Here is a 25957-nt window from a genome sequence, read left to right as displayed (position 1 = left end):
CATGCATCTCCTAGCTGCCTATCACTCCCCCCCCCCACTCAATCACACACATGATCTAGTTTATTTCTCACCTAAAGAACCTGTGTACTTCATGAGCACTGCCAAGACTGGTACTTCATTCATCAGTCAGTGTTTTTAACTCAATACATTGCCAAAATCTAACAAAAGTGTCAAAAAGTTTGTTATTGTACATACGATAACAAACATTTTTCACACTTACCGGTCTTTTGCCATTTATTGAAACAAGGACTTGGCATATGTTGTTTCATACATCAAAAATCCAAAACAAATACCCCAATTCTCATCCATATGGCCACTTTAAGACCCAACTCAATTAATCATAGCATAGAACACATCCTAACCTGGATATGAGTAGCCACACTCTGTACTTCTTGACTTCTTTCAACTTGTATGGTGGTAGTCATTTCATTAATTTCTGTCAGTCTGGTCTTGTTGGCTGCCAAGAGATCACCAGCTTCACGTCTCAGCATGTGTTGAGTCCATGAATCTTCAAGACAACGTTTTCTTTTATTGGCTATCTCCAGCAAATGTGTGTATCTAAACAGAAATTAAACACATTTTAGCACTTTACTTTAGCCAATTTGATAACGTTACAGGTGTGTCAAATGGATAGTATATAGTGCTTCATCACAAACTTGTCAAAAAATCTTTTTTGAGGTCAGTAAACTTACTTAGGTTTGCCTGCAACATTCTATACATCATTGTCAAGCTGGGAAGTAGGTCAAATGTCCCAGAATTCCATAGCTGTTTTACCAGGGTTCCCTATCAAACTATAGTCAATGTTACAAAGGTTCAAAAACCTTTGCTAAAATGCCGCATCTAAAATGTAAATTTCATGACTTTCTTCCATCAACATTGTGCAACTTCTCTGTAAGAAACCCATGGTGATAATTATAGTAACTTACTGATCTTCGATCTGTCTCTGTCTCTGTCTCTGTATGTTGGCAACACTATTGACTTCATCAGCCAAGTTACCCTGGGATGAGGACTGCACTGAATCTATCTTCTCAGTTGCTGGTACAAAACCTTGATCATTTACTTCAACGTTCCACTGGTCCTATCACCATAAACATATAAAATATCTTATTATGGGTTTCTTGCTGACAGAAACACCAGTCTCTTTTTTGTAAACTTAGATATAATTCCCAAATATTTTTCTTCGTTCAGCCAAGGAAAACACGAGTAACCTAAGGGGCCCTTGTCATGATGAGTCACTTGAGGACCCTTAGAGGTCACGAATAGTTTCCGGCTGAATGAAGAAAAATGTTGGGAATAATATGATTCTACAATGACGTACCATATCCAGTAAGATTGGGGAAAGTAAGGGCAATTTTGAACACAACAGAACCAATGACACAGACACATGTTGTCTTGACATAGAATGACCAGAGTATATATTCCATATTTTTGGTTCAGTTTGGTTCATGCATGGTATAATTTATTCTTACATGAATGCTAAATAAACAATTTAAATTGTGAAATTTAGATTTGATTCAAAGTTCTCTTCTCATATTATTCCAGTCCAGTCAGATGCTTCTATCACAGAATGATCTGGACCCCAATACTCAGCAGTAACAGTGAGAGGGCCACAACAGCAACAATCTTCTAAAGAAATTTTATCCCTACGTCATCACAAGATTATGTGACCAGGGACTAAAGAGTCTTAAACTTAAATCTTATGAAAATACAGAATTTATCCAGAGTTTTATATCATGCTCAAACTTTATAACTAATATCCCAATCGTTAAAATCCCTGCTTTACAAAATTTCATTCATTTATGTAGAATTCAAACAGTGGCCATTTGAATGAGAAATGGATTTGAAATTCATAATATAATTTTATCATGGCTTCATACTTGAAAAGTCAAAGTGAAACAACTTAGGTGGATTCTGTGTTTGTAATTCAATACACTGCAAATATCTATTTAAAAAAACGTGTCACAAAGTTTGTTATTGTACGTACAATATCAAACATTTTTCATACTTACCGGTCTTTTGCCATTTATTGAGTTACAAACAAGGACTTGGCATATGTTGTTTCATATTGATTTTTCAAGTAGGAAGCCATGATAAAATTGTTTCATACATTAAAAATCCAAAACAAATACCACAATTCTCATCCATATGGCTACTTTAAGACCCAACTCAATTAATCATAGCATAGAACACATCCTAACCTGGATATGAGTAGCCACACTCTGTACTTCTTGACTTCTTTCAACTTGTATGGTGGTAGTCATTTCATTAATTTCTGTCAGTCTGGTCTTGTTGGCTGCCAAGAGATCACCAGCTTCACGTCTCAGCATGTGTTGAGTCCATGAATCTTCCAGACAATGTTTTCTTTTATTGGCTATCTCCAGCAAATGTGTGTATCTAAACAGAAATTAAACACATTTTAGCACTTTACTTTAGCCAATTTGATAACGTTACAGGTGTGTCAAATGGATAGTATATAGTGCTTCATCACAAACTTGTCAAAAAATCTTTTTTGAGGTCAGTAAACTTACTTAGGTTTGCCTGCAACATTCTATACATCATTGTCAAGCTGGGAAGTAGGTCAAATGTCCCAGAATTCCATAGCTGTTTTACCAGGGTTCCCTATCAAACTATAGTCAATGTTACAAAGGTTCAAAAACCTTTGCTAAAATGCTGCATCTAAAATGTAAATTTCATGACTTTCTTCCATCAACATTGTGCAACTTCTCTGTAAGAAACCCATGGTGATAATTATAGTAACTTACTGATCTTCGATCTGTCTCTGTCTCTGTCTCTGTCTGTTGGCAATACTATTGACTTCATCAGCCAAGTTACCCTGGGATGAGGACTGCACTGAATCTATCTTCTCAGTTGCTGGTACAAAACCTTGATCATTTACTTCAATGTTCCACTGGTCCTATCACCATAAACATATAAAATATCTTATTATGGGTTTCTTGCTGACAGAAACACCAGTCTCTTTTTTGTAAACTTAGATATAATTCCCAAATATTTTTCTTCGTTCAGACAAGGAAAATACGAGTAACCTAAGGGGCCCTTGTCATGATGAGTCACTTGAGGAATGACAATGCTTAGAGGCCACGAATAGTTTACAGCTGAATGAAGAAAAGTGTTGGTAATGTACTATTGCCAGTAAGATTGGGGAAAGTAAGGGCAATTTTGAACACAACAGAACCAATGACACAGACACATGTTGTCTTGACATAGAATGACCATATAATCCATATTTTTGGTTTAGTTTGGTTCATGCATGGTATAATTTATTCTTACATGAATGCTAAATAAACAATTTAAATTGTGAAATTTAGATTTGATTCAAAGTTCTCTTCTCATATTATTCCAGTCCAGTCAGATGCTTCTATCACAGAACAATTGTAAACACAGCTGATGGCAGAATTTGCCTAAAATTATGTAATCACAGAATTTCATGTATATTTATCAATACATAAGGTCATCAGACTTTACATACTGGTAGGTATTTGTACATACTTGAGACAAACTATTTCCCCCAACATTTCAAACTTCTAGATGGCATTACATGTCCAAGTTAGGGCATTTTAACTTAAATATCTTACAGTATTAACACCTTATAGACAGGTAACTTGTACAGTTTTTACGTAAATTGTTTATACAGTCATGTAGTTTTAATGTGACTTGTCTTTGACACCATGGACAGGGGGTGCTTTCAAGATCTAAAAAACATTCTCGATGAAGACGAGCTCCATATGGTATCAATACTGTTGAAGGATGTATTGCAACTACAAGTTTGATGCGGAGTACTACAGAAACATTTATCATGAATGTAGGAGCTCCTCAAGGAGACTGTCTGAGCCGGTACTCTTTACACTATACCTGGCAAAGGCACTTGCAGATGATAAAACCCACTTATACAAGCAAAACACCGACATTACAAGATCATTCACACAACGAAATTACCATAGACCAACAATATCCAGATGTGAAATATCAGCCTTAATTAGACAAGAAGCACCAAAGAAATTGAAACAAAAAAACCAATGCATATTTACTATATGGTGCAAGGTCATGATCATTTAAAATTGTATAATTTTGACTTATGTGAATATTCTATGAATACGATATGAAATTTTAAAATGATTACAGATCATAAACTTTTGTCTAATGAGCATCTCTCTGTAATATAATACCATGCTACAAAAAAAGTAAAGTGATGAAGTATTTCAGAATGTTACATAGATAAACTTACACTTCTCTGAACATTAGAGAAAGCGCCATCTGACTCTCGATGGGTTTGAATAAGACATCCACCTCTGTCATCTAGTTGATGTACATTGTCACCAAGGGCAGAAATATCACATTCTAAGACTTGATGTTTACACTGAAAGGCCTGAACACTGTGTAAGACCAAACTCAATTAAAATCATAGCATGGTACACTTGCTAACCTGGATACAAGCAGCCACACACTGTACTTCATGACTACTTTCAACATGTATGGCGGTAGAAATTTCAATAATTTCTGTCAGTGTGGCCTTGTTGGCTGCCAAGTCCTTGGGGAAATCAGCAAATTTCTTCTGTTGACCATCCACTTGTCCCAAATCGTCACCGACTTCAGAGGAGACAGTGAAGGCCTCTTTATCATTCGTCCAGACTAAGAGATCACGTACTTCACATCTCTGTATGTGTTGTTTGCATGAGTCTTCCAGACAACGTTGTTTTCTATTGTTAGCTGTCTCCAGCAAATGTGTGTATCTAAACAGAAATTGAACACATTTTAGTACTTTACTTTAGCCAATTTGATAATGTTACTGGTGTGATCAATATGCACAGTATTTGGTTTGTCAGATCTGATAGCTCATATTATATTCCCTAAACTTTCCATATACTACAAAGCTGTGGAATTTTCGGTCATACCAAATCATTAGCAACATATCATACTCTATCCTAGCTGGCTATCACTAATTCATCTACTCACTCATACACACACTTACAATCTACCCAAGAGTTATTTCTCACCTAAAGAACCTGTGTACATCATGAGCACTGCCAAGACTGGTACTACATTCATCAGCCACTTGTTCCAAAGCTGTCCAACGGAAATTTAAATCCTGTATATCAAATTTCAAAACATACACAACAGATTAGCAAGTGTTTTTTCAATGATTGTTATACATATACTAAATTGTCCTAATTCAACATAAAACATCAAATCACACTAGTTGTGCTAAAAAATGAAACGATAAAATGGAATGGAATGCCCACTAGTCAGCATACATGACATAACTTAACATAAGAAATGTACAGGAATGACATTACCTTGTTAGCACTATTGACGAGATTCAGGACATAACCTTTCTTCATGGACGCCTCGCGAGGACTCTTCTCGACATAATCGTTCACGGCTAGTACACATTCCTTGCCTACCAGTACATCATTACCAATGGGGGCTTCTTGTTGCTGTACCATAAACAATATAGTAAGAATTTAGCAATGTGCTAACATATTTACAAACCTAATATTCTGGGAAATACTATATATACATGCATATACAAAATTCAAATCCTGTATATCAAATTTCAAAACATACACAACAGATTAGCAAGTGTTTTTTCAATGATTGTTATACATACACTGTATTGTCCTAATTCAACATAGAACACCAAATCACACTATGAAATCCCTGTCTATATGACTCTTCTTAGACTGTACACACCAACTAACTATGTGTATATACATGTATACTCAACATTAATATTGAGAATGCCAAAATTCTGGTGGTCAAGCCACAGTGGTTTTAAAGGGGTGAAGGAGGCCGGCCATTCATACACATTTATATCTACATGTACAACAATCTTCTAAAGAAATCCTAGTGTGTCATCAGACGATCATGTCACCAGAGACACAGAGTCAGAAAGCTCATGAAAATACAGAATTTTATCCAGAGTTTAATATCATGTTCAAACTTTATTACTATATTCTCAATCATTAAAATCTTTGGTTTACAAAGTTTCATATGATTATATAGAATTCAAACATTGGGGTTTAAGACCAAACTCAATTAAAATCATAGCATGGTACACTTGCTAACCTGGATACAAGCAGCCACACACTGTACTTCATGACTACTTTCAACATGTATGGCGGTAGAAATTTCAATAATTTCTGTCAGTGTGGCCTTGTTGGCTGCCAAGTCCTTGGGGAAATCAGCAAATTTCTTCTGTTGACCATCCACTTGTCCCAAATCGTCACCGACTTCAGAGGAGACAGTGAAGGCCTCTTTATCATTCATCCAGACTAAGAGATCACGTACTTCACATCTCTGTATGTGTTGTTTGCATGAGTCTTCCAGACAACGTTGTTTTCTATTGTTAGCTGTCTCCAGCAAATGTGTGTATCTAAACAGAAATTAATCACATTTTAGTACTTTACTTTTTTAGCCAATTTGATAATGTTACTGGTGTGTCAATACGCACAGTATTTGGTTTGTCAGATCTGATAGCTCATATTATATTCCCTAAACTTTCCATATACTACAAAGCTGTGGAATTTTCGGTCATACCAAATCATTAGCAACATATCATACTCTATCCTAGCTGGCTATCACTAATTCACTCACTCATACACACACTTACAATCTACCCAAGAGTTATTTCTCACCTAAAGAACCTGTGTACATCATGAGCACTGCCAAGACTGGTACTACATTCATCAGCCACTTGTTCCAAAGCTGTCCAACGGAAATTTAAATCCTGTATATCAAATTTCAAAACATACACAACAGATTAGCAAGTGTTTTTTCAATGATTGTTATACATATACTAAATTGTCCTAATTCAACATAAAACATCAAATCACACTAGTTGTGCTAAAAAATGAAACGATAAAATGGAATGGAATGCCCACTAGTCAGCATACATGACATAACTTAACATAAGAAATGTACAGGAATGACATTACCTTGTTAGCACTATTGACGAGATTCAGGACATAACCTTTCTTCATGGACACCTCGCGAGGACTCTTCTCGACATAATCGTTCACGGCAAGTACACATTCCTTGCCTACCAGTACATCATTACCAATGGGTTCTTCTTGTTGCTGAACCATAAACAATATAGTAAGAATTTAGCAATGTGCTAACATATTTACAAACCTAATATTCTGGAAAATACTATATATACATGTACATACAAAATTCAAGTCCTGTATATCAAATTTCAAAACATACACAACAGATTAGCAAGTGTTTTTCCAATGATTGTTATACATATACACTGAATTGTCCTAATTCAACATAAAACACCAATCACACTATGAAATCCCTGTCTATATGACTCTTCTTAGACTGTACACGCCAACTAACTATGTGTATATACATGTATACTCAACATTAATATTGAGAGTGCCAAAATTCTGGTGGTCAAGCCACAGTGGTTTTAAAGGGGTGAAGGAGGCCGGCCATTCATACACATTTACATCTACATGTACAACAATCTTCTAAAGAAATCCTAGTGTGTCATGAGACGATCATGTCACCAGACACAGAGTCAGAAAGCTCATGAAAATACAGAATTTTATCCAGAGTTTAATATCATGTTCAAACTTTATTACTATATTATCAATCATTAAAATCTTTGGTTTACAAAGTTTCATATGATTATATAGAATTCAAACATTGGGGTTTAAGACCAAACTCAATTAATCATAGCATGGTACACTTGCTAACCTGGATACAAGCAGCCACACACCGTACTTCATGACTACTTTCAACATGTATGGCGGTAGAAATTTCAATAATTTCTGTCAGTGTGGCCTTGTTGGCTGCCAAGTCCTTGGGGAAATCAGCAAATTTCTTCTGTTGACCATCCACTTGTCCCAAATAGTCACCGACTTCAGAGGAGACAGTGAAGGCCTCTTTATCATTCATCCAGACTAAGAGATCATGTACTTCACATCTCTGTATGTGTTGTTTGCATGAGTCTTCCAGACAACGTTGTTTTTTATTGTTAGCTGTCTCCAGCAAATGTGTGTATCTAAACAGAAATTAAACACATTTTAGTACTTTACTTTAGCCAATTTGATAATGTTACTGGTGTGTCAATATGCACAGTATTTGGTTTGTCAGATCTGATAGCTCATATTATATTCCCTAAACTTTCCATATACTACAAAGCTGTGGAATTTTCAGTCATAACAAATCATTAGCAACATATCATACTCTATCCTAGCTGGCTATCACTAATTCATCTACTCACTTATACACACACTTACAATCTACCCAAGAGTTATTTCTCACCTAAAGAACCTGTGTACATCATAAGCACTGCCAAGACTGGTACTACATTCATCAGCCACTTGTTCCAAAGCTGTCCAACGGAAATTTAAATCCTGTATATCAAATTTCAAAACATACACAACAGATTAGCAAGTGTTTTTTCAATGATTGTTATACATATACTAAATTGTCCTAATTCAACATAAAACATCAAATCACACTAGTTGTGCTAAAAAATGAAACGATAAAATGGAATGGAATGCCCACTAGTCAGCATACATGACATAACTTAACATAAGAAATGTACAGGAATGACATTACCTTGTTAGCACTATTGACGAGATTCAGGACATAACCTTTCTTCATGGACGCCTCGCGAGGACTCTTCTCGACATAATCGTTCACGGCAAGTACACATTCCTTGCCTACCAGTACATCATTACCAATGGGTTCTTCTTGTTGCTGTACCATAAACAATATAGTAAGAATTTAGCAATGTGCTAACATATTTACAAACCTAATATTCTGGAAAATACTATATATACATGTACATACAAAATTCAAGTCCTGTATATCAAATTTCAAAACATACACAACAAATTAGCAAGTGTTTTTCCAATGATTGTTATACATATACACTGAATTGTCCTAATTCAACATAAAACATCAAATCACACTATGAAATCCCTGTCTATATGACTCTTCTTAGACTGTACACGCCAACTAACTATGTGTATATACATGTATACTCAACATTAATATTGAGAGTGCCAAAATTCTGGTGGTCAAGCCACAGTGGTTTTAAAGGGGTGAAGGAGGCCGGCCATTCATACACATTTACATCTACATGTACAACAATCTTCTAAAGAAATCCTAGTATGTCATCAGACGATCATGTCACCAGACACAGAGTCAGAAAGCTCATGAAAATACAGAATTTTATCCAGAGTTTAATATCATGTTCAAACTTTCTTACTATATTCTCAATCATTAAAATCTAATTTGGTTTACAAAGTTTCATATGATTATATAGAATTCAAACATTAGGGTTTAAGACCAAACTCAATTAATCATAGCATGGTACACTTGCTAACCTGGATACAAGCAGCCACACACTGTATTTCATGACTACTTTCAACATGTATGGCGGTAGAAATTTCAATAATTTCTGTCAGTGTGGCCTTGTTGGCTGCCAAGTCCTTGGGGAAATCAGCAAATTTCTTCTGTTGACCATCCACTTGTCCCAAATAGTCACCGACTTCAGAGGAGACAGTGATTGCCTCTTTATCATTCATCCAGACTAAGAGATCACGTACTTCACATCTCTGTATGTGTTGTTTGCATGAGTCTTCCAGACAACGTTGTTTTCTATTGTTAGCTGTCTCCAGCAAATGTGTGTATCTAAACAGAAATTAAACACATTTTAGTACTTTACTTTAGCCAATTTGATAATGTTACTGGTGTGTCAATATGCACAGTATTTGGTTTGTCAGATCTGATAGCTCATATTATATTCCCTAAACTTTCCATATACTACAAAGCTGTGGAATTTTCAGTCATAACAAATCATTAGCAACATATCATACTCTATCCTAGCTGGCTATCACTAATTCATCTACTCACTTATACACACACTTACAATCTACCCAAGAGTTATTTCTCACCTAAAGAACCTGTGTACATCATGAGCACTGCCAAGACTGGTACTACATTCATCAGCCACTTGTTCCAAAGCTGTCCAACGGAAATTTAAATCCTGTATATCAAATTTCAAAACATACACAACAGATTAGCAAGTGTTTTTTCAATGATTGTTATACATATACTAAATTGTCCTAATTCAACATTAAACATCAAATCACACTAGTTGTGCTAAAAAATGAAACGATAAAATGGAATGGAATGCCCACTAGTCAGCATACATGACATAACTTAACATAAGAAATGTACAGGAATGACATTACCTTGTTAGCACTATTGACGAGATTCAGGACATAACCTTTCTTCATGGACACCTCGCGAGGACTCTTCTCGACATAATCGTTCACGGCAAGTACACATTCCTTGCCTACCAGTACATCATTGCCAATGGGGGCTTCTTGTTGCTGTACCATAAACAATATAGTAAGAATTTAGCAATGTGCTAACATATTTACAAACCTAATATTCTGGGAAATACTATATATACATGTACATACAAAATTCAAGTCCTGTATATCAAATTTCAAAACATACACAACAAATTAGCAAGTATTTTTTCAATATACTGATATTTTCCTAATTCAACATAAAACACCAAATCATAGTATGAAAGCCATCTCTATATTGCTTCTATCACACTGCACACTCAAACAAACTATATACTCAACATTAATATTGAGAATGCCAACATTCTGATGGTCCAGCCACAGTGGTTTTAAAGGGGTGAAGGAGGTCATAGATATACATTCACATGAACATGTGACTATAGTACCCAAACCCTTAACAAGGAGTCAGAACATATATGGTCGATATAATTATTGGTTAAGTGCATAGATTGAAAAGTGACTTAGTACAGTCTATAATAGTTTCTGGTGTTATTATATCCAACCATCTCTGCATTATCAGTCACCTCAATGTGGCGCTACCTCCTCCAATTATCACCATGAAGATGACACAGAACATTCATAATGTAAATCACACTGTCCGCATGGAAGACCTTCACAGTATACTAGCTCCATCTGATCATTTAACAGCCTAGGATCTCGACATTAAACTCAAATGGTAAGTCATGCGCCAGTAAAGCCGCAGAGACTTTCATCTCGTCGAAGTGATCTTTGGTATAATATTCTATAAACGACAGACTGAGAAGGCAAAACGACAATGTCGTCATGCTGAGCACTTATGGCGAAAGACAAATTTGACAGTTCATAAACAATTATATCAGGATGCAAAGAACCACATAACAGATCTTCTACATAATGCCAAAACTGACTACTTCAGCCAAAAAATCCCAGAGTCAATCAAGCAAGCAGATATTTAGTGTGACTAATTTACTACTTCGTAAGGAAAAGAGTTCTCCCATTCCGACACTGTTTCCTCTCCTTGAATTGCCAAAACAGTTTGCATGTATGTATGTATGTATGTATGTATGTATGTATGTATGTATGTATGTATGTATGTATGTATGTAGGTATGTATCTGTCTGTGTTCATGTGTTTTTTGACCCCAATGACACACCAATGGTAAGATCATTTTGACTTGAACAATAATTTTCTCAACTAGACACCCGAGGTAATTCTAGTAGTACCAAATATCATGGCGTGTACGCATGCACGCACACATACACACACACCCACACACACATATTGACATACACAGAGACAGACAGAGACACTTAGCAATGCCTATAACACTAATGAATCTTATCAGTTCAGTTGTGCTTAAAAAAAATGAAACGATAAAATGGAATGGAATGCCCACTAGTCAGCATACATGACATAACTTAACATAAGAAATGTACAGGAATGACATTACCTTGTTAGCACTATTGACGAGATTCAGGACGTCACCTTTCTTCATGGACGCCTCACAAGGACTCTCCTCGACATAATCGTTCACGGCAAGTACACATTCCTTGCCTACCAGTACATCATTACCAATGGGGGCTTCTTGTTGCTGTACCATAAACAATATAGTAAGAATTTAGTAATGTGCTAACATATTTACAAACCTAATATTCTGGGAAATACTATATATAAATGTACATACAAAATGCTCAAAATGTTTGTTCATCTACTACAATAGGAACAGTTTTCACTAACAACAAATAATACTGTAGTTCAGTAAGCTCAGAATGGTATACTTGTAGTACAATGAACAAAGTCAATTTTTACTGTAAAACTTTATAACATAATGTCATAGCTGTCATCTAGTCTCAATAGACTTACTCTACATTCCATGGCTTGGTTTCTCAAGGCATCAATGACGGTTCTGTATGCTATCAAGTCTGACATCAACACTTCATGTTTCTTCAACAAAGACTGTCAAATAAACCATACAAATATGTATTTTACCAAACTGTTATATTAGATTAGATGTTCATATCCACCGTTGTCTTAAAAACAGACAACCTGCTATAGCAGTGCAGCACATAAAATGAGGATTTACTAATATACAACACAAACCTGGTCAGTGATAACAATTCCAAACTTTCTCATTTTGGCTTCTGTTTTTACCTAATCATAGTATAGACCTGCATAATTAGCTGCATAAGTTACTCCATCATTTACCAATAACTTGTTATACATCAGTAGCAATGGACAATGAACAACAAGCTACATGTACAAAGTCCACTACTATATTCAAAACATTACAATTTCCTCAACCAAACAAAAAAGACAATGTCAGATTACTGACTGTATGCCTACCTCTAAAATCATACATTTCAAGATTAATATCAAATGTCAAAGTTTTCCTCAATTTCAACCAGAGCAATGAAGGATGAGGTAAGGATGATAGATTGTTGGTTGCTTCTACATCAGAACTTCACGTTGTTACTGGTGTGCCTCTAATATCCAAATTTCAACTTACAACCAATTACAGTCATCGCAGTAATTTCCCGGACAGCAAACTACTGATGTTGCCAGCTAATTAATGTACAATAGAGTTCGATCGACAATTACCGAGACACATGTTTATATTGTAACTGATGTCGCTGCATCCTTAGGCCTTTCTTGTTTATTAGAACAGTGGGGTAGCGCCACGGGTGAAGTCATAAAACTTTGTCCGGAAGAAACCATTTCATGTACAGGTTATAAGTTGGCATAAACATATTTGTATTTATATACTCAACTTTACTATCACACTTTGGTAAGCTTGCTAATCTTTATTTAACACCATCAATGTGTAAAAAAAAAACCCCATCAAAGTCGGTAACTAATCATAAATATTGTTATTATGATTGATGTACCACACTGCCCACCCCTTCAATGAATCGGCCTTCCATGTAATGTTTATGAGGTTCACTCAAACCATGTCTTATACTAGCTGCAATAACAACATGTAGCGTGTAGCGTGTGGTTTTAAGGGTTCTATCCTCTGTTTTTGTGCCTTTTTTCTGTTCCAATGTTTGACTGGAAGCAATCGCTAGAATTTCTCTAACGACAATGCAAATAGACGCGATCACCCTGAAAACGTGAGCACGATGTCAGTGTACTACACCTTTCAAAATGTTGCTACTTTTTGGTTTTCCTCATGGTCGAATTGTCGAACCAATCTTACGTGAAATATTAGGAGACTAAGACATGTTAATTTGTTATTTCAACCACTGTATTGCCCAGAATTTAACACATGTCAGATATATTTTCGTTATGTGAAAAGATACCTTATATTAGAGCACACGATGTCTTCGCCAACATATTTACAGAAACTGCTATCAAAGAAGTTGTTGCCAAGACAGCACCGTAAATATTCTCTTTTTGTGGATTTCCTTTGTATTGACTTTTGGTTATAAGTCTAATGCTACATTTAGGCCGACATATGAGCCTCACAGCCATAGAAGTTCAAACACTATGAGCACTGGAGGTACATGTATCTGTGAATATATCATTTGTGTAAAAGTTGTTATTGATGTCTACATTTTAGATACTTGTTCTTGGGTTTTAATTTTACGATATTTCTATCTTGAAGTTTTTCAGTCCGTACTCAGAAAAGTAATGGAGTGACTGGGGTAACCCGTCTCATTTTACATATGCAAGTCAGATGGAGTAACGTAATTAATAAATGCAGGTAGTTCTAAACATCACTTATTACGTACAATTAGTGTTCAGTAGGATTTTTTTTTCGTTTGGTTTACTCAAATATTTCATAGCAGATGACTGATGTGCAATGTGAAATTGATAACATATATTGTGTCATTTCACCAGTGCAGTACATGTTTGGAAGTTGAGTATTGCGTGAATCATTTTTTACTTTTCTACCAGTGAATGTCTACACCACACTAATTCCTCTGAAGATTTTGTACATTAACTCAATCATTGGTCACTTAAAATAAATTAAAGTAAAGACGATACAAGATATTTGATACATACTGACATTGTTATACATTGTATGTACAGTAACAGACATTCACACAGTGCACAGATCACATACGAAAGTGCAAATTTTCCACCATAACAACGAAAGGCTTAGCATTTGAAGTATTTCGGAAGGCACAATTTGCCTGCTGTCTCGTTGCGATATTAGCAGTTTGTTCATCATTTCCATCACTCCTACCTGGCTTACTAGCCGGAGAAAAGAAATTAGTTATCTGTTGTTTACTCATACTGAAACCGGCGATGGTTCTCCGCTGTGTAGGCTATCTGCTGTACTATATTGGCATGTCAAACTATCATGATTTGAGAATTAGAGACGTTGAATGACAGGGGCAAACGGAGTAGCGAATAAAATCTAAAAACCAGAAAATGGCAAAATTATGTCGAAATCAAAGGCTTGCCAACAGTCATGTAGAAGAAGAATGATCCTATCAAATTTGTCTACACGGTTCATTGCTATCTAATGGAAGTGTCAATCAAAATTAATGTCAACAACGTTGTCTATCTGTATGCTTTGATACATTCAGAGCCAGAGTACATCAGTCCAGACTATGTCAATCGGGATATTTAGTCTACAATGCGAAGTATAAATTACTTGCAAGTGTGACCTTCAAATGTGTTGGTAAAAAATTACCGGCAACTTCTTAGGCTAGTTACTTTATGAATAGCGTTTCAAGAAAACGCATGCATGCATCTATTTTTTATACGGTGATACTGTGACCTAGGATATTTCTATACACATCTCAAAAACTTTGTTGTTCTTATACTCATGATACAGCAAGCAGTCACGCCATTCAGAAAGTATATGTACTTGAAATTTGTTGAGCCATTTGTGTAAACATTGTAACATAAATACAGAAACGAGTTTCTGCTGAGTCAGCATGTGTCCACATCAGTTACAAAACACACACGTGTCTCGGTAATTGTCAATTTAACTCTCAATATTGCTCACTAATTAGCTGGCAACATCGTTAAGTTGCTGTGCGGGAAATTACTGCGATGACTGTAATTATTTAGTTTTTGTCTTACTTTAGCTTCAACTTCATCTTTACCATAGTCATCGCTACTCACAATACGTTCCTTCTCCTTCATCCAGGACTCTGCTTCTTTGGCATCAGCAAAATACTGGTGTACTTGTAAGGAGTAGTCTAAATCTTGTTTACGTTGGTATGCTTTGTCCTACAACAAATCACAGTCAATATTTTCATTATTACTTCTTTGTTAGTATAGAGGCTATCAGTGCCTCCAATTCTCAAGATTTCTCTTTTTCAGGGTCAGTTCAATGAGAAATCATGAACCAAAAGTTGTTCATGCAAATGAGTAAACCACCAATTGTTAGAATGATGTCAACAGTGTAGTAAGTACCATCCTGATATGACAAATGTACCATAATTGGGCATTCCCCCTGTAAACATTAACTTATTATTGGCAAATTCTGAGATTGATTAACAAAGACATCATATGATGTTAATGACTGTGTGACTGGCTATGTTTTAATCTGAAATTTTATCTATCTCAGTATCTCAGACAGCTAGACATGAGAAGAGATTCAAAGTCATATCGCTTACACTACTTTTTCACATACAACCTTGACTTTCTGTTCTCAGTAGTTGAGTAATAGAAATATGAATTGTATTCCTTCTCATACACATAATTTAAAGATTTCTAGATAACAATTATATCAACAATTGAATGGGACAGTCTGACCCAGAAATAGCTTCAGCATACTGAATTCAAAAATTGGGGGTTGCACAATACGAGTTGGTGACAGGAAATATTGATTAGTGCCTTCGTATTGTTGCAGTATGTTTAAAGGGTTCATTTATTTAGACAAAATTTAAACAAGAAACAAGTCATTGAGAATGACATAGTCCCCACTATGATTGGGTTTTAACCCTTTCACCACCAGTACCCGGTATACCGGGACGCGCTAGGGCGCCCACCAGTACCCGGTATACCGGGACGCCAAAGTTCATTCACCTATCTTGCCGTAAAACCATTCAAAGGCAGCAATTGCTGCAAAATTTGCTGCCATAACTAGTTCCACACATGCGTATTAGCCTTGTTTATATTGCCTGCCATTTTGAATGTATGATAGTGAACGGTATCGAGAGCTGCGATCCAAATGACGAGCGATCGTAATTTTACGTGCGTTTTTCGCCCACAAGATCGAATTTAAACATGGCGGATATAATTAACGGCTCTCATAACATGGTCTACGATATAAATTATGTCACTGTCTTTGAATATTTCGACTGAATTTGACTCGAAATACATCATTGAATACAAGTATTTAGCTGTGGGAACACATTGTACTTGTGTGTAAGCATCAAATTCCCGCTAAGTCCGTATGAGCTGCCGGCGGCAGTTTACGGTTGAATTTTTGAATGTCGGCAAATTTACGCAATCTTGTGACAGGTACCGACTCCCATACTAACGTCTTGGTTGTAATTTTTGGCTATAAAATGGATTATTTTGGTTTTATTTCTTTTGTTACATCTCAGTAATGACTTGTATTTGTACTAGCTCAGCGTGTAAGGGTCAGTGGAGGGAAATTTATGCACGATACGGGCGATTTTACGAATCGGATTTTTTATGTGCGTTTTTCAACGTAAAATTCAAACTTCAACATCGCCGAAGCAAAATCTGTCTCCCCTAACGTAACTTACAATGTAAATAACGGTGCTGTTCGTAGAAATTTCCACTCAATTTTGACTATGAATACGATGTTTTATACAAGGAGATGACTGAGTGAACTCAATGCAGGAAATGGAAGGATCAGATTATCGCAACGTAACTTCAAAGTCCCGACTGCATATTTGGTTTTGTGGGTACAGCATGTTGGCAAAAAGCGCCACTTTGGCGTCCCGATTTGGACTCGTATACTACCAACTTGTGGGCATTTTTTACTCATTTTGAGCATAAATTTGGTGATAATTTTTTGTTGTTCTGTCAAATAATGATATATAATTACACAAACTGATTTTTCTGAAGGTATTGGTGCAACGACTTCAGGTATTTTTGTCCCTTTCATTGTCGGTGCGGGACCGACTAATTGCGTCGTAATCAGATTAGAGAGCCGTTATTTTTTTCCGTTCAAATTTAATACGACTGAAAATAACATTTTCTGCCAAATTTTCGCCGATTTTGACCATTTAACCAGTACACATAATTTTGTAGAAACATAAATGTTGGTATTTTGAATTTAGTTTGTTATATAAATGTTTTGTTTATTTGTGACATGTCAATAAATAAACAACACAGGTTTTTTTTACCAATATTTTCTTATTTTAACCCAAATTTCAGTTGTGAATGTGATATTTGAATCTGATTATTTGTAAGTATGATATAGACAATTTATTTTCCAGTAAAATGATACCTAATTTTCAAAGATTGGGCAATTCTAAGGATTTTTGTATCAATTTGATTGCATACCACTCACTCTCACTTTATGTTAGTGAGGGGGCTGGTGGAGCACAAACAATCCCATGAGGCCAATGGTGGTGAAAGAGTTAAAGAACTGGCAGTTTATGTTGTCATTTTCTTGATATCACTATTCTGATCACTAATGATCGAACACAACGTCAACACTTTTTTTTCCTTTTTATTTTTGTAATTTAAGGTATTTTATTGGATGTTATTTGTACAGATATACATGTCATGTTACATTCCAGTTCTCAAAAGAGCAATGTTTACATTGCAATCCATTACCATTTATGATACATATGGAATGAGGGGGGTCCATTTCTTTAGAAAAGGTATGAGTTTGTGGTTTTTCTTTGCGATAAAGTGTTCATACTTATAAAGTAGTTTAAATTGGTTGTACAGTTCTCTGAACACAGGAAGGGATTCCTTTCTTTTACAGGAGTAAATGTATTTTCTAACTATAAGGCTTATAAAATTGAGTAAAAGTGTCTCATCTGGGTCTGACAAAATTAGGCAGATTTTGCTAGGAACAGTCCTTAACTCAAGTGCTTTTCCCCATACAGTTATTATTGGTTCCCAGATACCATGAGTGTGTTTACAGTTGTAAAATAAGTGTTCTATGGTCTCTGAGACCGCATGACAGAAGCTACAGAGGTTTGTGGGGAACTTTACTGGGTTTAATTTGTACAGTTTCTCGTTTGTGTACAGTATATTATGCAGAATTTTAAACTGGAACTCTCTTGATTTGATATAGACTGTGACTTTGAGAATTTGTTTAATACATTTTATGCCATTGCAGTAGGCCAACTCCCAGGTCTCTTTCAAGTTTCTTTTCACTGCTTGGTTTGGTAAATTTTCTGTCGATGAGTTCTGACTTTAGTTTGTGTTTTGTGATTATCCTCTATAGGAGTTGCAATACCTGATATGTTCATGCAGACATCATCTATATAATCATCTATATTCTTTAGATTTTCTGTAATCGCATGTAAAATGCCTATCCACTTTAGTTTGAAAATGGGGGATAGTTGAGAGAGTGCCAGCTCACGCCATGGTATAATTGATTTTCCATATACAGATCTGAAATTCTCATTATACCATGTTCAACAAATTCTGGATAGTAAATTGACATTCCCCTATCTTTATATGTTTGTTGTTCCAAATTATTTGATTGAATTCTCCATAGAAGTCCTCTGTCACACTGGCCCACGACTCCATACATTCCCTCAAAAAGGGTGTACATCACCAATAATAGGTAGGGTGTTTATATTGTAATTACATTTGAAGATCAATTTTCCTCCTATTTTCTCTAATGCTTTTTTCACAAATGTTGTCCAGGGGTGAGTGAAGTCAGTGTTCAAGAACTTCTTTATTAGGATACGTTGTTATTTTTTCATTATGGTCAGGTCTGGTACCCCTAGTCCACCTTAGTCCACCTTGGCCCACCTTGGCCCACCTTGGCCCACCTCCCCTATCAGGGTTTTCCTTGCAACTTTGTCCCGTCCATCTCAGAGGAAGTTGAAGATCAACTTATTTATGTTTTGGAGAACATCTTTTGGGAGCACAGCACAATTTAATATATATGAAAACTGAGACACAGCCAAAGTTTTAATGAACTTTCACAAAAAGGGAAAGTTTTCTTGTTTTCCAAGTGTTTATGACACTTTTCATTTTATTTAGTGCTGTACTACTATTCAATATTTCAACCTCCCTCTGGTTGTACGCGAAATAGACTCCAACAATTTTGACAGGGGTGGTAGGCCATCGTACCCCAAACTTTAACTCCCCTCTCCCCTTCCATGGGCCAAGCCACACCCCTTCCGTCTTCTCTGTGTTAACCTTCAGACCAGAGCACAACTGGAATTTCTTTAACACTTGAAATAGCACCTCAACGGATTTTTCACAGGTCAAAAAACAAGTCAATTAAATCATCCGCAAAATGCACTTTCTTTCATTTCTATATCAGCACACTACTTTATGCCATGGATATCTTTGTTGGTTCTTATAAGGTTCGATAAGGGGTCTCCTTGTCTGATCCCACGGCTTAATTTAAAATATCCAGTGCTATACCCATTGTTCATCACACAGCTTTCTATATTATTATACATTGCCTTTATCCAGCCGATAAATCTAGGGCCAAAATTGTATCTCCGGAGTACCCTGTTTAAAAATTCCCAGTCTACACTATCAAACTCTTTTTCGAAATCAATTGCCAAGAGTATAGCCGGGATCTCAAATTTGTTGGTAAAATGAAAAATCTTGTCAATTAACCTTACATAGTCACCTATGTTACTCCCCTTTACAAAAGCATTTTGGGAAGAGCTAACAATGTTTGGGAAGAGCTTTTCAAGTCGTTTTGACAGGGATTTCGACACCAGCTTCATATCAACATTAATTAAGGATATTATTGGTCTCCAGTTCTTCAACAATTGTCTGTCCTGACCCGGTTCTTCAATTAGTGTAACTATACATTGTTTCTGTGAGACTGAGAATTCCCCTACATTTTGTACCTCAATGGCAGTGTTAAAAGAGTCCATTACCAATTTACTAACTAATGGCCAGAAATGTTTATAGAATTCTACAGTTAACCCATCGTTACCAGGGGATTTGTTCTCCCTCATGGTGCCAGTGTACTGAATACTTCTCCTGGAGATAGTGGTGACTCCAAGAGGGTCTGTGCATCCATGTCAAGTTGGGGAATATTTGGGTTATCAAGTATACTCCTATATTCCTCCTCATCAAAGGCCTGCTTTGAGTATACACAACATCAACACTTTAAAAAAAGGTATATGAGGCTGTTATACTTTTTTGACGACGCTGAAGAATGCTAGTCGAAAGTCTGCAGCATCGTGTAATTCACATGTACTGTACATGCAGATATCAATGTATAGTTTTTTCACCTGTTGTCAGTTCACACTTCGTCTTTATAAATAGTCGAGTATTTGTCATTATTGTAATTAATGGTCGTCTACATTGAAATTTTAATACTTCATTCATTATCTTTGAAATCAATACGCCCATGTGGGCAGAAAATGAAAGTACAATTATTAAGTGAGTGTGTGTGGGGGTCATGACAAGCATTTGCATATCACTGATACATGTTATGAACAATTCTTGATCTAAGCACCACTAAGAATGTCTCATCAAATTTTAACCCAATCTACTCAATAAATTTGGCATTATTTATAGATTTTTGACCAAAAACACACTGATTGGATTGTCATGTCATTAATATTTCTTAATATAAATACCCTGAAGAACGTTCCAACCAAATTTCAGTCCAATCTGTTCAGTAGTTTTGGAATTAAACATTTTTCACCAAAAAGACACATTTTGAGACCTAATTTGCATATCACTGATGGGATCATCTGGTCCTGAACATTTCTTAATTCAAATGCTCTAAGAATGTTCCCATTAAATTTCAGGCCAATCTGCCCAGTAATTTTTTAATTAAAGGTTTTAAGGTTTTTGACCAAATATCGTGTTTTTTTACCCAAATCACATCGGTAGTAGGATCATTTTGATTTGATCAATTTCCCAACTAGACACCCAAGGTAATATACCCAACAAATACCATGGCAATCGGTATTTGAAAAATGAAAATTCCAGTGCTGTGGGATACACGATATCCCTGACGATCAGCCTCCATTTTATTTAAGTTATTTATGTTCAGAATTGACATGTTTGTCCAATTAGAGATGTGTTTTCTGATGACATTTAACATGAATGTTAAAACATGAATGAATGTTGAACCTAGAAAACATGTAACAGGTGCAAGACTCCTCAATAGGATAAACATCTGAGATATTGATATAACAAGCAGTCGATCATCGGAGATGACTCCGTCCCCGCAATGGATATTTTCAGGTGATTGCCACCTGCAGTCATGGTAGTGTGATGTATAAGATTGTATGAAATATAGTGCCAATGGCACTGTAGGACAACTGTTTAATTGACTGAATATTGCATACATTTTTTTGAATGTTTATTTATTTGTCTACTAATCTATGTTCATATACATTAGGGAGCCTTCAGTACTTACAGAAGGGGTAGGGCCGGTGAAATCACACATGGTTAGTTAAGTAAAACATGACCCTCCCAAATTCTCCATTTGTAAAAAATGACCCTCCTTTTTGTCCCATTTTGTAAAACATGACCCTCCCCTCCCCATGACAACTGAACGTTAATCAATATTCCCAGGGGTGAACAAATCAGTGGTCCTGCTGAAAGAATTAGTGGTCCCTGGTCCCGCTAATGTGAAACATTAAATCTTGCCTATGAATCTATATATTCAGACTTACACCACTTTCAGTTGAACAATACCCAATTTATAATAATAAATATAAAGTTGACTTGCTTGGTTTCAGTCAATTGACAATTCTATTATATTTGTAACGGTTATTTTTGAGGCATCGACGAAACGAAAAACTTTGAATGGCGACTTCACTTGGATATCACGAAGGTTCAGAAATTTGACAGAAATATGTGACAAGAACATTGGAAAACAGTTTTAGTCATGATTGCAGTAAGACGACAAAAGTTGTACTACGTTTTGTCAAACTTGTCTGGAAAACCCAGACATTGCAAGCAAATCATCACAACTGTACAAAGAAACTGACCACTTCAAAGTTGATCCTATAAAATCTCACGGAAAAAAAACCCTACGAACTCATACATTGCCTGACTAGAGGGAGTCCGTGTGGCGGTGTGGAGATAAAATCAAATTTGCCAGTTATCGAGGCTTTGGCAAATATCATATCACAGTGCTAAAAGAGATACTTCATAGACTATCATTTCATGAAAGGGGTTCTACTATAAATCATTTGAAGCTCCTTTATGAATAAAAACAATAATACAAACAATGCTGACAGAATGATAGCAAATAAAATGTTTCATTTGATACATTTGAAATATACAATGAAGTTATTATTCTTGTCTTCCTAATTCTTGTGTCCCTAAACCGGTATAATGATATGAGCCACATGTGTGTTGAGTGTTATCTCCTGTCTAGACAAGGTCAAATTTATGTGGTCCGCCCCAAAAATCACTGGTCCCGGACTTCTGACAAGTGGATTTGTTCACCCCTGATATTCCCATCATATGTACTTGTATCACAGTCCGTGTTTTCTATTACATTCAAAACCAAATCATCACCACCACCACCACCACCACCACCACCACCACCACGACCTACTTTAAAATTGAATGTATTTGGAACAATACAATTTTTTTTATGTCTTTATGCCCAAGCACTGTCCTGCACATCACAAGGACCTGGAGGTAGTAAAGATGTCGACTTTAACATAAAACAAGCGACCTATCGGTCAGAATAGCTCCGCTGTTTTTTTTTTAAATTTAATTTTTTATTTTGGTGACATGTAGAAGTGGTTCAGGTCTTCAGCTCTTCACTATGCAGTTTTGTTTTAGCGATGCAATAAAGTGGTTAGTGGTTTCATATGATGTCTCACTATAAAACACATTTTACACAGAAGTTGGTAATGTATTGTACTTTTATACCATAGTCACCATTTTATGACAAAAATCTACTGTTATGAAAAATTGCACAAAATCTCAGAAAAAAATGACTGGGAAATGCACACAAGAAAAAGAAAAAAAGAGGATTTTGAGGTTGGCTATAAATAATTCCAGTGTCTTACAGCTGTAACCCTGGAAAATTTTAATGATGAATGAAATAAACTAGGGATCTAAAATAATTTTGAGGCAATTTGAATTTCAATTTTCTAACAAATTTACAAAGTCAACAACATTCAACTTGTACTAGTTGTGGTAGATATATATAGGGAAGAAATGTATTAATCGCCATCTTAGTTTCCGTACGGCGACAATCTCAAGTACCCGGAAGAGAGTCATTCTCAGCCATACGTTACAGTGGTAACACTCGTTCATGTTCGGTTACCTTTCACAAAGAAAACACAATGAAATGGTTGAAATGATCTTTTTTTTTATTTCTTTTCATCACAACAACAAAATCTGCGTGATCAAAAGTGTTGTAAACTAAACCAGAAAGAATTATCGGACTGGCTAAACTTCCCGATGAACTGGAGTAAGGTCCTACTACTTCCAAGTAAGCCTCGATAGTACTATAGTACGTGAGAAAATCGTCTCAAACTAGCGATACAACTTTCAAAATATAACTTGACATGTCTTCATTTGTTAGAGTTATACAATTCAAGACGGGTTTTCACTCGAAAACAACAATTCTGTGAATAATGACACTCTGAACGCAGCGATTTCTCGGACGATGTTACCACTGTAACATATGGCTGACAACGACTTGCTTCTGGGTTAGTCCCTCGTGCATACGGGTGGATTGTCGGCGATTAATACATACATCGTCTGATATTTTAATTCACAGTGTTTCTTGTGACCGGCGCCTGTCAGCAGACTCTGCCATTTTTTTCATCATTCCATGTTAAACCTTGTACTTGACATTTCGCAATATTTATAATTCTCAACAAAATACCTCAACATGCCTCACTTCGCTCGTACTCAAAGCAGCCCTGCGCGGTATGATCACTGACACTGATGACATGATGAGAGAGAACCTTTCCGGATTTACATGAAAAACGGGGAAAGATATGCAAAACATAATGCAAAGTCTGAAGCCAAATTAAAGTTGTAATTATTTTAATTATTTTTACTTGCCAAATATTTGCATTTTGGAAAGGCAAGACACGTTCATGTCGTTCAACTTTACATGTGAACTGTCGGCCATAACTTCAACCGCATGCCTGGCATGCCCTTCCTTACGCAAGTTGTCTGAATTCTGGTTCACTGTCATTCCAAATTGCACGACAATATAGAATTAACCACAAGTTACATGTTATCTGAAAACATCACACTTTTATAGTGGGTCTGAAGTGTGATTTTAGTGAGTACCAAGAACGTCCTGTGTTGATACTCAAGATACTTGCTGTGGAAAATCGCTCGGTCAAATGAGGTCACCTACAGCTTCTGGTCGAATCAGGATAGAGTATGCAAATGAGGATGTTGCGGACTGGCTGATTATGTAGAAGGGTGCAGAATTGGATTTGAAGTTTACAACCCTGTTTCGAACAAACGCTTGTCATTTGGGCGCCCAATGCGTAGAATTATGACTATAGCACATATTACATTGCTTGTTTGACGTCAATAGTGTCTTTTGAAAAGTGGCAGTTTACTTAAAGTCTCGTCGACTGATTTCCAATATGGCGTCGGTCATTATGCTCATTAACATATTCATTTTTTTTTCAAATTACAAAAAAAAATCATAAAAAATAAAAATGAGGATGTGCTGACTTGAAATTAACAAATCTGAGTAAGCTACCCCCTGCGCATCAACACGCCAGATATCAAAGCAATCTAATAAAAGGTTTTCAAGGAGTTGATGAAAATGACATTTTATGAAAAAAAATCATAAAAAATTGAAAATGGCACAGATCAACTTGGCATGAACAAATCTGAATAGCCTCCCCCCAGGGAACATGCACACCAAATATCGAAGAATTCCGACTGTCACTTCCGGAGTAGATAGTAAAAATATAAAAGTTTGACGGACACCTATGATTCACTCTACTCTCTATACCTCAATACCCACCTATACCTAAAGCTACGCTTTCAGCTTTCGCTGACAGCGGAGCTAAAAATTTGAAAGTGCGCCCATTTATTCAATTGTCTATCAATCCCCGTTATCTTCGCAATATGTGATCATTTGGCTGTTGCTATGGGCGTAGTCTCATTGCTAGGCACATTTGCATGCATTTCTTGAATGTTTATTCATTTGTCTTTCTATTCCTGTTATCTTTGCAATATACGTTATTACTTGGCTGTTGTTATGGGCACAGTCTTGTTGCTATGCAGATTATATACATTTTTTGAATGTTTATTCATTTGTCTTTATATTCCTGTTGTTATCTTTGCAATATACATGATTATTTGGCTGTTGCTATGGGCATGGTCTTGTTGCTAAGCAGATTTACATACATTGATTGAATGTTTATTCAATTGTCTATTAATCCGTTATCTGTGAAATACACAACTGTTTGGCTGTTGCTATGGGCGTGGTCATGGTTTCTAGGGATATTTGCATACATTTTTTGAATGTTTACTCACTTGCCTACCAGATGTTGTTATTTGACCAAAATATACTGCCATTTGGTTGTTCCTAAGGGCATGTTCATGGTTGCTGG

Source organism: Glandiceps talaboti, chromosome 21 (genome assembly GCF_964340395.1).
Source record: "Glandiceps talaboti chromosome 21, keGlaTala1.1, whole genome shotgun sequence".
In the NCBI taxonomy this organism is placed as follows: domain Eukaryota; kingdom Metazoa; phylum Hemichordata; class Enteropneusta; family Spengelidae; genus Glandiceps; species Glandiceps talaboti.
Note: the sequence above shows the minus strand (reverse complement) of the source record.